Source organism: Carlito syrichta, unplaced genomic scaffold (genome assembly GCF_000164805.1).
Source record: "Carlito syrichta isolate Samal-C Ts95f unplaced genomic scaffold, Tarsius_syrichta-2.0.1 Scaffold311623, whole genome shotgun sequence".
NCBI lineage: Eukaryota > Metazoa > Chordata > Mammalia > Primates > Tarsiidae > Carlito > Carlito syrichta.
In genome coordinates, this window is record NW_007255719.1 from 5,536 (window position 1) to 22,648 (window position 17,113).

Consider the following 17,113-nt stretch of genomic DNA (forward strand, 5'->3'; position numbering starts at 1 on the left):
ACATAGAGAGAGAGAGAAAGATCTGTTGCACAATATAGCTTTAAAAATAAGCATTTATTTCAAATAAATACTTTATTGTATTTTCTTTTCTCTCTATCTAGCCACAAGATATCCAATGCTAACTGCTTGATGTACATGCTCATGGTAAATCTACATATCTATTTTATTCATATCTAAAACTACATCCACACAGATAAATAATGTATTACATAAGTATATTCACATAATATTCTACATCTTTATATCTTTTGTCCTATTTCTTTTGTCTCATTTGCATTTCTTTAATCATTAGGGCATTTGGAAACGTTTTCATATGTTTGATTATAATCCATAGTTCTTTTGTAGCTGATATATTATATGCAGGGTCTTTAATTATTTCAGTAAAAAATTGTTAATATATCAAGTATGTTGGTCACCTACCTATGGTAAACATTATAAATATCACCTCTCAATGTTCTTTATCCCTTGACATTTCCTACACAGAAGCTCTTTCTAAGCTTTCCTTTCATTTTCTCATTAAAAACATAATGTGGTGAAACAATTGAGCCCTGTACTAGAGTGCATTTGCCTCTCCCTGACCATCTAGATAATAAATAAAGAGATAGTTAAGCATTTCTTTTTATTAGTTTCATCTTTCTGTATCTTCTTTACCTCCTAGTTTAAGATAGGAGTATTACTTTCATTTACCATGTTTTTGAGGTTCATCCTTGTTGTAGCATATATCAGTATTTCATAAATATTTTTACTGCTGAATAATATTCCAACATATGAACATATCGCATTTCTTTTTCTTTTTCTTTGTTTTTGAGTTGGAGTCTCACTCTGTCACCCAAACTGGAGTGCAGTGGCAGCTCCCAGCCACTGTAGCCTCGACCTGCTGGGCTCCGGGAATCCTTCCATCTCAGCCTACCAAGTAGCTGGAACTACAGGCGTGCGCTACCATACCTGGCTGATTTTTTGATTTATTGTAGAGATGAGGACTTGCCAACTTGCCCGGGCAGGTCTCAAACTCATGGGCTCAGGCAATTCACTCACCTCGGCCTCCCAAGGTGTGGGATTACAGGCTGAGCCACCAAGCCCAGCCGTATCGCATTTCTTTATCCATTTACCAGTTAATAGATATTTTGACTGTTTCCAGTGTGGAAGCATATTAATTATGCTGTCATAAACATTTATGTAAAAATTTTGGGGTGGGCATAATTTTTCATTTTCCTTGGGTAGATTCCTAAGAGTGGCAGTGTTGGGTCACATAATAAATTTATGCTTAACTTTGTATTTGTCTTTCAATATTTGTATTTTTAGTTGGAAAATAATTTTATAATAAAAATGGTATCGGGTTATCTTTTGATTTTTGAAAAGCTTCTAATGAAGTTAAGATTTTCACATTTGTTAACTTGTTATAATTCTCTTTGGTAAATTGTCTATTCACATATGTTCTCTAGTGTAGACTTCATATTTTTAATTACCAATCTGTAATAGCTCTTTCTGCTGATCATTTTTTATATCAGTTTATTTTTCCTTTAAATTTGCTTCTATTTATGACAATCCAGAAGTTAATATTTTAAAATAAATGGCAATATTTAACTTTGTAGATTTTTTTCACTTAGAAATGTTTAATCCCTTTAAACATTTGACAATATTCAGTTATTTAATTATAGACTTGTATCGTGTATAATTTAAAAATAACTCTTAAATTCAACTGGTATGTGCAAAGTATTATAAACAAAGGTCCTGCCCTCCTCAAACTAATCAATTGTCCAGAATCATTAATTGAATAATTATGTATTTTAATATTATAAACCTCTCCGTATCATTTTTATTTACATTTTACTTCTCAAGAAATTTCCAAACTGTTTTCCAAAGTGGTTTCACAATTTTGTATTCCATCTGGTAACATATAAAGGTTCTAGTTTCTCCACAAACTCACATTTGTTATTGTCTATCTTTAGGTTATAGCCATTTTATGGGTGAAGTCCCATTTTAGTCTTAATTTTCATTTCCTTAATGTTTATTGATGCTGAGCATATTTTCATGTGTTTCTTGGCCATTCCTATGTATTCTTTCATAAAATACTTATTCAAATATTTTGTCCTTTTCATAATTGATTAGTTGCTTTTTTGTTATTAAGCTGTAGGCAATTTTTAAATATTCTTTATATATAAAGAATATAATCTTTTAGTATTCTATGTATATATTATATATATAGAATATATATATATATATATATATATATATCTTGCAAACATTTTATCCCAGTGTAGGGCTTGTCTTTCATTCCCTTAATAGTATCTTTTGAAGTGCAACATTTAAAATTTTGATTTAGTACAATCATATTTTTCTTTCACGGATTATGTTTTTGGTGTTATTCCTAAGAAATCTTTGCTTAACCCATGGTTACAAAGATTTTCTCCTATATTTTATTCTAAAAGTTTTAAAGTTTGAGCTTGTACATTAAGGTCTGTGATCCATTTTGTGGTAACTATTGTGAATGGCGTGAGGGAAGGGTATGCGTTTAACTTTTTTATTTTGTCAGCATCATTTGTTTTAAAAAATGCATGCTTTCCCTCATTTAATTGTCTTGACACCATTACTGAAATCAGTTGATCATAAACGCAGAGGTTTATTCCTGAAATTTTCATTGTGATCCATTTGATCTATGTGTGTGCTTATGCTAGTATTATACCGGCATAACTATAACTTTATAGTGAGTTTTGAAATCAGTAAGTGTAAGTCCTTCAAAGTTACTTTGCTCCTCTTTTTCAAGTTTGTTTTGGAACTTTTGTCTTGCCATATAAATATTAGTATCAGTTTGTAGTTTTGTTTTTCAAAAACACCTGCTGAGATTTTGATAGAGATTGAATTGAATCTGTAAATCAACTTGGGAAATATTGCTATGTCTTCTGATTCATGAGCTTGAGCTGTCTGTATTCACCTGTCTCTCCAACTTGGAGGGCAAGCAGTTTGCTCTGTGACCTCAATTTTCTGGTGAATATAAGAAAAGTTATTAATTTTCAATTTTTTCACTCCTTTTTCTGTTGTAAGGACAGGAGTAATAACTTCCAAGCTTTTTAGATGTCAGATCAGAAGTCTCAATTAATACTAACTTAATTACAGGATAATGTAAAAAATTTTCTTCAATATGTATCCATTCTTCTGCCCCACTTTCGTGCTATTATTATCATGAATATATATATATATTATAAACCAAAAAACTCAATGATTACTCTATAAAACCTTGCATCTTTTGCAGAAGTTAAGAGAAATTGGGAGTAAAAATATGTTTATCATTTTTTTACATTAACCCACATATTTATTTTTTCCATTAATCTTCATTTCTTTCTGTAGATTCTAGTTACTATGTGGTGTCATTTCTTTGTTTCAATATAGTGCCATTCCTTCCCCCCTTTGCTGTATTATTATTGTCATAAATATAACAACTTTTATGTTATAAAGTTGACAGTAGAGTTTTATATAATAGTTTTATGAAATTATGTGTTGAGCCATTTAAAAGAAGAAATAGGTTGATTCCACAGTTTGGCTATTATGAATAGTGCTGCAATAAACATGAGAATGTGAATATCTTTTTGATATATTGATTTATTTTATGTTATTATATATCCAGTAGTGCAGTTGCCGGATCATCTGGTAGTTTTATTTTTAGTTTGTCTGTTTCTTTTTCTTTTTTTTTGTTTGAGTTGGAGTCTCACTCTGTCGCCCAGACTGGAGTGCAGTGTCCACTCCCAGTCACTGAAGCCTCCACCTGCTGGGCTCCAGCGATCCTTCCGCTTTAGCCTTCCAAGTAACTGGAACTACAGGCGCGCGCTACCATGCCCGGCTGATTTTTTTATTTATTGTAGAGATGAGGTCTCACCAAGTTGCCTAGGCAAGTCTCGAACCCACGGGCTCACGCAATTCACTCACCCAAGCCTCCCAAAGCACGGGATTACAGGCTGAGCCACCGAGCCCAGCTTATTTTTAGTTTCTTAAGGAACTTCTATACTGTTCTCCATAGGGCCTGCACTAATTTACATTCCTTTCAACAAAGTATGAGGGTTCCCTTTTCTCCACATCCTTGTCAGCATGTTACGGCCTGTCTTTTGGATAAAAACCCTTTTAACTGGGGTGATATAATATCTTATTGCCATTTTTATTTTTATTTCTCTAATTATTTGCGTTGTTGAGCATTTAAAAAAATACCTGTTGGTCATTTGTATCTATCAATGGAAGAATGGATGAAGAAAATGTGGGGTGTGTGTGTGTGTGTGTGTGTGTGTGTGTGTGTGTGTGTATTAGGACATTATCCAGTCCTAAAAGAAGAAAGAAAACTTCTTACGTTCAGCAACATGGATAGAACTGGAGGTCATTATGTTAAGTGAAACAAGTCAAGCAAAGAACGACTGTCAGAGCTAAAAAATTAGATCTCATGAAAATAGAATAGATTGATTACCAGAGGCTGGGAAAGGTATTGGGGAGGGAAGATGAAGAGAAGTTGATTAAAGGGTACAAATATAAAGTCTGATAAAAGTAATAAGACCTAGTGCTCAATCAGTAGGCTGACTATAGTTTACAAAAATCCATTGTACATTCCAAAATATTTAGAAGAGTATAATTTAAGTGTTTCTAGCATAAAGAAAAGCCAAATATTTGAGATGATGGATATTCCAAGTACACTGATTTTATCTTTACAAATTATATGAATGTATTAAATTTTACATGTATCTTGAAACTATTTACATCTATTATGCATCAATAAAAATTGCTTAAAAGAGAGATAAATAATATATATTTATACTGTCTATGACATTTACCCATGTAATTACCTCTACAAGTGCTCTTTATTATTTTTATAGATTCATTTTATCACTTGGTATCATTTCATTTTAGCCTGCAGTAATCTCTTTAGTATTTATTGTAAAGCCAGGGCTTCTAGCAATTAATTCCATTAGTTTTTGTTTACCTGGAAATATTTTTTTTGCCCTCACTTTTCAGGTATAGTTTTACGAGATATGCAATTTTAGCTTGATGGTTTTTTCTTTCTTTCTGCACTTTGAATGTCATTCTTGGCTTTCTAGCCTCCATTGTTTCTGATGATGTCAGCTATCATTTTGTTGTGATTTTCTTGTATTTGATAATTCAATTTTCTCTTACTGCCTTCCAGTAAACAGTTTTCAACTGTTTGTGATATGTTTACATGTTGTTCTGTTTATTGTACTTACAGTTAATTGAGAGTCTTAGATATGTATATTCGTGTTTTTCATCAAATTTAGGATGGTTGGGGACACGATTTCTTCAAATATATTTTGACAGATTTATTTAGACATAAATCATATACCACACAACTAACTCATCCATTTAAAATGTACAATGCAATGGGTTTTATTATATTCACAGAGTTGTGCATCACCACAACCAATTCTGTAACATTTTAATCACTTCTAAAAGAAACCATGCTTCTCTTAGCTATCACCCCAATCTCCCCACACCTCTGAGCTCTAGGCAATCACTAATATACGTTCTGTCTCTATAGATTTGTCTATTATGGATATTTCACATAAAATAAATTATATAAAATATGTGGTCCTCTGTGACAGGATTTTTTAAGTTGGCATCGTGCTTTCAAGATTCATTCATGTTGGAGCATGTATAAGCACTTCATTTATTTGTATTCCTGAATGATACTCCATTGTGTGAATATACCACTTTTATCTATCCATTCATAAGTTGGTGGACATTCAGATTGTTTTAAAATTTTGACTATTCTGAATAATGTTGCTATGAAAACTTATGTACAGGTTTTTGTGTGAATATATGTTTTTAATTTCTGAGTATATGACTAAGGAATGAAATTGTTGGATTATATGATAGCTCTGTTTGTTCATTTAAGAAAATTCTGGACCATTTTTCAAAGTGGCTATACCATTTTATATCCCCACTTGCAAAGTATGAGGGTTGCAATTTCTCAACATCCTTGCCTACACTTGTTATTGTTCTTTCATTTTTATTATAGCCATCCTAGTGAGTGTGAAGTGATATCTCATTGGGGCGTTGATTTGGATTTCCCTAATGGTTAATGGTATTGAGTATCTTTTCATCTGCTTATTGGTCATTTGTATGCCTTTTTTGGAAAAAAAATGCCTATCCAAATCTTTTGTCCATTTTTAATTGGGTTGTCATAATTTTTGAGTTATGAGAGTTTTTTACATATTCTAGATACAATTCCCTTTAAATATATATGATTTGCAAAACTTTTCCCAATTCTGTGCGTTGTCTTTTCAGCTTTTTGATGGTATACTTTGAAGCATAAAAGCTTTAATTTTGATAAACTTTAATTTATCTATTTTTATTTTGTTACTTATATTTTTGGTGTCATATAAAAAAAACCATTGCTTAATTCAAGGACACAAGGATGACTTCTGTTTTCTTCTAAATATTTGAGAGTTATAGCTCTTACTTGTAGGTCTTTGATAATTTTGAATTAATTTTTGTATATGGGGTGATATATACCATATATTTGTATGTTGTCCCTGCACCATTTGAAGAAAAGACACTGATTTCTCCACTAAATGATCTTAATGTTCTTCTTTCATGTCGAATAACCAAAAGTCTATAGGTTTATTTCTGGATTCTCAATTGTATTTCCTCGATCTATATGTGTATCCTTTTGCCAATACCACATAGTCTTGACTAATATAAGTTTGTAGTAAGTTTTGAAATTGGGAAATGGAGTCCCTCAAACTTTGTAAATTTTTAAAGATCACTTTGTCTACTTTGAGTCCATGTGTCTTATATGAATTTTAGAATAAACTTGACAATTACAAAAAAGACACGAAATGGGATTTCATAGGGATTGTGTAGAATCTGTAGATAAAATTGGAGTATCATGCCATCTTAATATATTGTCTTTAGCTCCATGATCAGGGGACTTCGCCCATTTATTTAGATTTTGTTTAATTTATTTTAATGATATTTTGTGGTTTTCACTATACAAATCATTCATTTTGGGGTAAATTTACATCCAAGTGTTTTATTATTGATGGCATGGAATTGTTCTCTTGATTTAATTTTCATATTGTTCACCACAAATATATACATATAAAATTAATGTTTGTATATTTATCTTGTATATTACAACCCTACTAAACTTGTTTATTAGTTCTAATCATTTAAAATACCCTATGGGACTTGTTTATGGGTTCCAAAGGGGAGGGAATGACTGAAGTCTCTTGAAGGCTACTGCCCTTCAACTCTTGAGTGGATGACCTCCAGTGCCTACAGAACAGACTTGCTCAGACCCTGCTTACTTGTAGCCTCCTCACATGAGGATGTGGGTATTCACTCACAGCCTAAACTCAGCAGTCACTTTCATTCATTTGTAACCACATGCTGAGTGGCAAGTATGTGCTGTGCTGTGTGCCAAGCAGGGTGACAATGACTATATTAACTCTGAGTCTCAGCCAGTACCTGTCTCACATTTCAGGGGTTGTGGAGAGGATTCCCTCTAGCCACAAAGATATCCTTCCTAGGAAAGCTGCCCCACTGAGGTCACACCAACGTGGGTGACCTGCTTCTATTTCTTCTCAAGAAGGTCTATTTATAAGAACAAACTGTAAAGAGGGCCCCTCAGCGAGGACACCTTCCAGTGTCCTACCCATTATTGGCTGGGCAAAATTTCTCCTCAGTCCCTTTGTGTGATCCTCACTCCAGTATTCTTTGCACACTTTTTTTCCTGACTCGAATATATCACCCAAGATCCCTTATATTAATTTACCTTCAGAGAATCTAAACATAATTTATGTACACAGCCTTGGGTGGGATTACACATAGAAGCTAGGATGCCAAAGCATTATGCACAATGCATTTTGGGAAAAACAAATGATACCTTAAAATACATGGAAGGTGAAAACAACATATTTTTTCTTTCTATATTACCTGAAATAATATTGTTCCTTATGAAATTTCTATGTTCATCTATCCCCACCACACAAATACATTTACCAGACTGTGGGAATTTTCTGCAACACTATTTGTAAAACTAAGATATTTCTTTGAGAAAAAAAAATAACAGAATGAGGGAACTTCTTTAGCTTTGTAATGTTTTGTTGTCTTGGACCTTTTTTTTTCTTTTAGTTTTTTGAGAGGATGATGATTCCTGTCTTTAAGGGGGAGCAAGTTTTTGAAGAGATTCATCAGTGGAACTTCATAGCCTTGCCATTGGAAAGAGTCTAACAATCACCATACTTTTTCACAGGAATAAATGGATAGATAATATGCCAGCTATCCCAGTTAGAAAACATGTCCTAAAAGGATTGGTAGCATCCGAATAGCACATTCTATGTGGATGAAACATGGTTTAACTTGATCATGAACTCTACTAGTGAAATGGATACCTTGAGAAAGTAGCAAAACCCTCATTCATAGCTGTGTGTCTATGACATCAGAGGATTATCCCCACAATGGGGAGGATAGAACCACAGTTCTAACTGGTAGTTGGATCTTAACTCTGCAGAAATAATAAGTACACAAAAGAAATATGTAAAATATAGTGATGGTGAGTGTTAAATTTTGCCTAAACTTGTCAAAGCAGTCTCGTGCTGTGATATAACTAACTGAGCTGATGAAAGGAGTTGAGGCCACAAAGGACAGAACAGGCCTCCGAAACAAAGGAAAGTATAGACACATGAGGAGAGTGCTCTGGTTAAGAATGTGACTCCAGAAAGCAGGCAAAAATTTGCTGGTAGATGGGATTTCATGAGACCTGGGGTCAGAGAAAACTTAAAGGTAGAGTATAATTTTCAGAGGGACAGGTTCAGTTCCCTTGAAATCTGATTTTTATTATCTTTCTACTTTCAATGCTCCTAGTTATTCTCTGCATCCATGAATGAGTGACAGATATGTGGGAACTTTTCTTCTTAGTAACATTTACATCAATTCATTGTGTAAAGGAATTATGTAGCATCTCATAGGAGTAAATGTGTTCCTTCCTTAACCGGTCTTAAACTGGGATGTCTGGAATTGGTCTTAAATCTCAGATGTCTGGAATTTCTAATCAGTTGTCTCTGAACCCTGTCTACTCACCTGGGAGTCCCCAGTCCTCACTCCAATCATCCTGGACTTTTAGTCTCCTTTTACCCATCCAACCTCCATAATCCCTGCCCATTGTACCAGGTCCAGCTCATATTCAAGGAGCCCAACAACTCCAGTGAGGTTTCCCTTCTCTTTATATATCAACATAGTTTTACAAAGGTCATCATAACTTCTGCAAGGATCTAGACCTTGTTTGATGATAACATTGACATTTCATAGCATATAGGCCACAGGTGGTATTGAGAGTGACAGCATAAATGCTCATTGAATCTGGTGATGATGAAGATCTCTCTAGAAGAGAGGTTCTATAGTACAGTGGTTAAGTGTTCTGGCTCTAAAGCTAATGTCATGCAGAATTCAAATCTAAGATGCGCCCCTCACTAATTCAACCACTGTGTTGATAATGAGAATAATAATGGTTAAGATGAAATTTTACTCCATAAATTAAGAAGCTTAGGTGTAGCTGGCCATAGGCTGGTCTCTGAGTTGCTGTGTCATTCAGGCAGAAGCACATGCTGTTGATATAGAAAAACTGACCTAAGGGGTAGGGTATTAAAACGTATAGAATTATCATATTATAATATTCCAGGTATTATAAACTTTTATCTCCTTTGTTCTTATCTTTTTTTTATTACCATGACTCATATCATGTGTAAGGAGAAGTGACTTTCCTTGAGGAAAAAAATAATGTGAATTACTTTTCATGGACTCAAAATCTGGAAATACTCTGTATCTCAATATTTTTCTGCCCCATCATATGGACAGACTTTCAATGTCCCCCTAAGTATATATATATATTTCTCTTAATGAACTGTACTACACCTTAAAATATAAAATGACTATAAAATTTGAAATATTTTATGTATAGACATATACGTTTTATATACATATAGCTACATACTAATATCCTCAGTATAGCTTTCTCTACATACAGCATACACAAATTACACATAGATAAATAGCATAAATATATGACCTGTATTGCAGACATGGGGTTAATATACTTGACATATAAAAATATCTTTAAAAATAGAGAAATGGACAAGGAGTAACAACAGAATGCACAAAGAACCATATAAATACCCAATAAACATTTGAAAATGTGTTCAACCAAATGAAATGGCAAATGTCCTACCTTCATAACATTGACAGGGGAGTATTTAAAAAATACTCATTTATCATAACTTCAAATGGGTCAAAGAGTCATGTTATGAAAGCAAAGATAACCACTTAAAGAATTATAAAAGAATGTATAACCAACAACCTAATAGAAGGGAAATGAAATAATGATTTTTAAATAATTGGTTTACCCAAAAGAATGAAGCAAATCAGAAAAAAACAGACCCTGGAATAGTTGGGATGCTGTGTTCTGAGTGATTTTGTCCCCACAAACTCATATGGTGAAATCTTAACCACAAAGATGATGGTATTGAGAGTTGGCACATTTTGGAGGTGATTAGAAGGGCTTTTGGAAAGTGATTAGACTCATAAATGGGAATTAGTGCCTTCAAAGACACTCAAGAGAAACCCCTTTACTCCTTCCACCACATGAAGTTACAGCAAAAAAGTATAACATTAAAAAATTTTTTTCTAATGCTGTCATCAACGAACCAGGAAAAGGCAATAATCAACAAGCCAGGAAGCATTTCCCTAATTATTGTCACCTCACACATGTTAGAATGGCTGTTACCAAAAAGACAAAAGATAAGTGTTGGTGAGGATGTGGCAAAAAGGAAACCTGTGTCCACTCTTAATGGGAATGTAACTTATTACAGACACAGAAAATAGTGAGGCGGCTTCTCAAAAAATTAAATATAGAATTACCATATGATCTAGAAATCCCACTTCTGGGTATATATCCAAAAGAAATGAAATCAGTACGTCAGATATCTACAATCTCATGTTCATTGCAGCATTATTCATGATAGCCAAAATACAGAATCAACCTAAGTGTTCATCAGTGAATGGATGAAGACAGTTCTATATACATATATACATATATATGTATATATATGTTATATATTTACTATTCAGTCTTTAAAAAGAAGGAAATTCTGTCATGAATGAACCTGGAGGACATTATGTTAAGTGAAATAAGTCAAGCATAGAAAGAAAAATACTACATGATCTCAATTATATGTGGAATCAAAAAAAGTCAAAATCATAGAAACAGAGAGTAGAATGGTGGTTGCCAGAGATTGAAGTGAGAGATGGGGAGATGTTAATCAAAGTTTAAGTTAGAATGAATAAGTACTGGAGATCTATTGTACAGCATGAGAAATAAAAATAATAATAATGTATTGTATACTTTAATATTGCTAACATTGTAGACCGTAAATGTTCTCACCACAAAATATGACACGTATGTAAAGTGATGGATATGTTAATTAGCTTGATTTAATCATTTCACAACGTATGCATGTATTAAAACATTATGTTGTACACCAAAATACATACAAATTTTACTTGTCAATTATACCTTAACAAAGGTGGAAAAAAATAAATCAGAAAACAAGGCCTTCACCAGACACCAAATTTGCCAGTTCCTTAATCTTGAATTTTCCAACCTTCAGAACTGTGAGAAATAAATTTATGTTGTTTATAACTCACCCAGTTTAGAGTATTTTTATAGCAGCCCAAACAGACTGAGACATAGGACAAACATAAAACAAACAGTAAAATGGTAGACTTAAAATCAATTACATCAGTAATTACATTAAATGAAAATGGACTAAAAGGGACAATTGTGAGGCTGGAGCTAAAAAAATGTATATATATATGCTGCATCAAGAGACATAACTTGAAAATAAAGATACAACTTTTGAAAGTTTAAAGAAAAATAAGAATGTACCATGCAAAAACTAATCAAAGGGTATCTTGTGTAGCTATAATACTATAAAAAATGTCGACATAAGGGAAATAAGTATTATTAGAAACAGATAGGGAGCTTTCATAATTAAGTTTCAATCCACAACAATTATATTACAATCCTAAATTTGTACATTCTAAATATCATAATTCCAAAATATACAAAGAATAAACTTGTGTAACTAAAAAGACAAATGCAAAAGATCTCACAATCATAGTGAGGAGCATTACCACAAATCTTTTAGTAACTGATAGAATAGAAAAAGTCAGTTGAAATATGAAAGATGTGAACAAAATGACTACTAAATTCGAGCTCACTGACATATATAGAATAGTAGAGCGAACAACTGCAGAATATACATTCTTTATTATATGCATTTATATTGTACTATTGTATACATTTTAAGTGAATACGGAGCATTTAACAACATGAAAATAAATTTTTTCATCACATTTCAAGCAATTAAAATCAGACAGTATGTTTACCAATAAGAGTGGGATTACGTTGAAAGTTTAAAGAAAAAAATATAACAGAAAAATTCCTAAATTTGGATTTTAGACAACTTTCAACTTTTAGAATAAAATTGCCAAATGCTAATACCATCCAATCAAATACCATCAAGAATACACTTGTAATAGAATGAGTTGGATTTATAACTCATTGGAGCGAGGGAGAATGTATACCATGGGAAATCATGGGGCATCTTTGAGAACCTAAATTGTTGAGGTTTTATCAGAGCCTAACTGGCCTGAGAGAAGCGAAATACCCAACCCCAGCCCATTCTAGCTATTTTGTTCCACCCAAGGAAAGAGGGGGGAACTGAAAAAACTGTGTAAAGTTCACAGCCCAAAGACACAAGCTCACAAAAAGTGAGACATAACCATGGGAGTATGGAGTTTTCCCTCTCCCCTCACAGCTTACCACCACATTAAATTCTATGTACAGCAGTTCCTTTCACCCAGTACATAATGTCTGGCTATCAAGAAAAACAGTACAAGGTATACCAAAAGGCCAAACAGTTTGAAAAGACAGCAAACACTAGAATCAGATTCATAAGGCAGACATGTTGGAATTATCAGACTGAGAATTTAAAATAACTATGATTAATATGCCGAGAACTTTAATAGATAAAGTAGCATACAAGAACAGATGGGTTATATAAGTAGAGAGATGTAAATTCTAAGAAAGAGCCAAAGAGAAATGCTAGAGATCAAAAACACTAACAGAAATGAAGAAAGCCTTTGATGGACTTACTTGCAGACTGGACACATCTGGGAAAGAGTCTCTGAGCTTGAGGATATCTCAATAGAAACCTCTAAACTGAAAATAAAAAACAGACTATCCAAAATAGTTTCAAAAACTGTGAAACAACTACAAAAAATGTAATGATGCATAATGGGGATACCAGAAAGAGAGAAAGGAATAGAAGAAATATCTAAAATAATAGTGACGCCAAATTAATGTCAGACACCAAAACATAGATACAGAGAGATCAGAAACCACAAAACAGAATAAATACTTTTAAAAGATACTTAGGGCCATTGTTTTGCTAAGCTATGGTGTGGCCATGTGCTCTTTGAGCTATGGCCAGGCAATGTTTCCTGGCTTTGGCCCCCTCCCCTACCTTGGGGAGGTGAATCACCCCTTTCTCCCTCTCTCTCTTTCTTATTTAGTTTTTATTTATTTATTTATTTATTTATTTATTTATTTATTTATTTATTTATTTATTTATTTTTGAGTTGGAGTCTCACTCTGTCGCCCAGACTGGAGTGTAGTGGCCGCTCCCGGCCACCGCAGCCTCGACCTGCTGGGCTCCAGCGATCCTCCCGCCTCAGCCTTCCAAGTAGCCGGAATTACAGGCATGCGCTACCACGCCTGGCTGATTTTTTTTTTTTTGATTTATTGTAGAGATGAGTTCTCGCTGCCCAGGCAGGTCTCGAACCCACGGGCTCAGGCAATCCACTCACCTCAGCCTCTCAAAGGTGCAGGATTACAGGCTGAGCCACCAAGCCTGGCTCTTATTTAGTTTTTAAACAAACTTTATTTTCTAATCTAACTTCTGTGCAATTCTTTGCATCTTTCTCGCAGCATCGGATCACACACCTGACACCCACACTCCCATGGGGCCTGACTTAACACTCTGGAGGCCCCGCTGGCAGTGTTACCTAACATTTTTGGAGGTCCCACCAAAATTGACCTAACGTATAGACAGACTAAATCACTTATTTAAGTCTACACAAGTATCAGAAAGTATCAGAACCAGAAGTCAAATCCAGGTAGTTTGAAGCCAGTGCCCACCTTGTCATCATTCTGCTGACTACTTCTCACACTCCCTCAAACCTCTTCAAACAACTCTCAGCAAAATATTGAGGGAAAAAACAAAACTCAGACAGGGATGTCTTCAAACTTCTGTTACTAAATTTCTAATTCACCTGCATTTACTTATATCTACCCTAACCCTCTCCTGTGCCCACAGAAGACACTGTGCTCCTGTTGTCTAAGAAGAGTACCTTCACCTGTGGTTCAAGTCCCTTTTCCTCCCACTGTTTCAGGAACATGGCTCTCTAATGTAGTTCCTCTTTCTTTCTTTCTTTTTTTTTTTGAGTTGGAATCTTACTCTGTCGCCCAAGCTGGAGTGCAGTGACACATTCATGGCCAACGCAGTCTCGACTTGCTAGGCTCAGGTGATCCTTCCGCCTCAGCCCTCCAAGTAGCTGGAACTATAGGCATGTACTACCACACCAAGCTAATTTTTTGAGTTATTGTAGAGATGAGATCTCATCAAGTTGCCCAGTCTGGTCTTGAACCTGTGGGCCCAGGCAATCCTCTCTCCTTGGCCTCCCAAAGTGCTGGGATTATAGGTTTGAGCCACTGCGCCGGGCCCTGTAGTTCCTCTTTCTCTGGGATGTTTCGCTGACCCTGCTCACTCCTTTGCTGTTGCCCTTACACATTCTTGGTACTCTCCCTTCCTAACATTCCCTTAACCTCACACCCCAACTATCATCCTATTTCTCCATCTTCCACATCACAGTCACACTTTTGAACTTGCTCCAAGGGGAAAAAAAGATACTTAGGTGTATCATTTCAAATTACTGAAAATGTTCATTACAGCATTATTCACAGTAGCCAAAAAGTGGAACAATCCAAATGTCCACAGACAGATGAATGGATAAACAAAATGTGGTATCTACATACAGTGGTGTATTATTCAGTTATGAAAAGGAATGAAGTGCAGACATGCTACATACATGGATGAACCTTTAAAACATGCTAAGTGAAGGAAGGAAGTCACAAAAGACCACAGGTTGTATGATTCCATTTATATGATATATCCAGAATAAGCAGTCCATAGAGACAGAAAGTAGATTAGTGGTTACTAGGGATTGGGTGGAGGAAGAAAGGGAGTAAATACTTAGTACTATGGAGTTTCTGAATAATTTCTGGAACTAAATAGGGTGATGACTGTACAACATTGTATATGTACTTAATGCAACTGAATAGTGCACTTTAAAATGGTTAAAATGATAAATTTTATGTTGTGTGTGTTTTATCATAATAAAAAAACCTCTCTGGAGAGAAGATGGATGTAAAATTAGACTTAGAATGCAGGATTGTGTGATGACTCTTGTTCCTGTGGGAATTCAGAAACCAGGGCAGCATTTGGTGATAAAAGAACCCTAAGGCAATGCCTAACATTAAAAGAACTGCTGTGAAGGTAAATTATTTTGGTGGTGGTACGGATTATTAGAGATGGTAAAAAGACTGCCTGGGAGGTAATATCTGTAGCTGAGATCATGTGAACTTGGAATGAGGGTGTGGAGGCAGAAACAATGAGAGAAAAATGATTCATTTGGAAGGAAGTTTAGTTATGGTATATTAACTGAACTTTGACACATTATCTGACAGAATTTCCCAACTCTCACTCCTGAGATATGAACTTACAGAAAAGCCTAACAAATAGCAGCTAACAATTCACTTTTTAAAAGATACATGTTATTCACTGATTCATTCATTCATTCATTCAACAGATAATTTATGTGGCAGGCTTTTCCAGGGACTAGGGGTCCAGCATTGAACAATATCAGTGTGATCCCGACTCTTATTAAACTTACATCATAATGGGAGAGGGTCCTAAGATTCATTGAGGACTAGCAACTATGAAAGGATAATTTTAATGATCTATGGTGCTTGTAGTCAGTAATATTAAACAAAAAAATCACTGTAATTTTTTTTATTTCCAACTGACTTTCTGCAACAATAAATAAATGCTCTGTTGCTCTTTAAAAAAAACTCTCAGTGAGGCACTTTAAAAAATAAGAACTTTTTCATTAGTATAATATATTTACTTTAGAAATATGAAAAATACTAGAGAATGTAAGATTATATGGATGAAAAATTGGTATAATTCAAATCACAAGAAAAATCACTACTCATTTTTGCTTTTCTTTATACATTTTCCTTACATAACATATTTTGGATAAAACTATTTTAGATTATATAATGTTCTCACTTGTCAATATTTCATGAGAATTTTCCTTATGTCATTAAAATGTTCCTATACATTTTTAAAGCAAATGCAAAATACTATACATAAATAAATAGATAAATTGTCAAAGTAAGCAATGGCAGGGGCAGAAAATTTTGAGGGACTAGGGGTCAAGAGTGTGTTTTATAAATGAGAGATAAATAACAGCATGGCTTTTGCTGGAAAAATAAGTGTTTACAATGAAATAAGTGTAATAAAATATAATTTTGTGAAGATATATGTGCATATATAAGGGGGTACAGAAAAAACCCTGAATTTATTTATAAAAAAAATGTATATTTATTCTTACATGTTTAAATTGCAGTCATCTTCAAAGTATTATTCTTTTTTTATTATTATTATAAAGATGTGGGGTAAAATTCAGGGTTAGGTATACAAACATTGATTATGCAGGTACCTTTGTTGATGAGGTATGCCCTCCCTCCCTTAGCAGTTTCCCTCAACTGTCAATCCCACCCCCACTCCCCTGACAGTTTCCCATTACTGCCAATTGCTTTCTTATAGTATTATAATTGTTCAAGGTCCGCTTATGAGTGAGAAACATATGGTACTCTGTTCTTTGTTTCTGTGATACATCACTGAATATGATCAACTCCAAATCCATCCAAGTTACT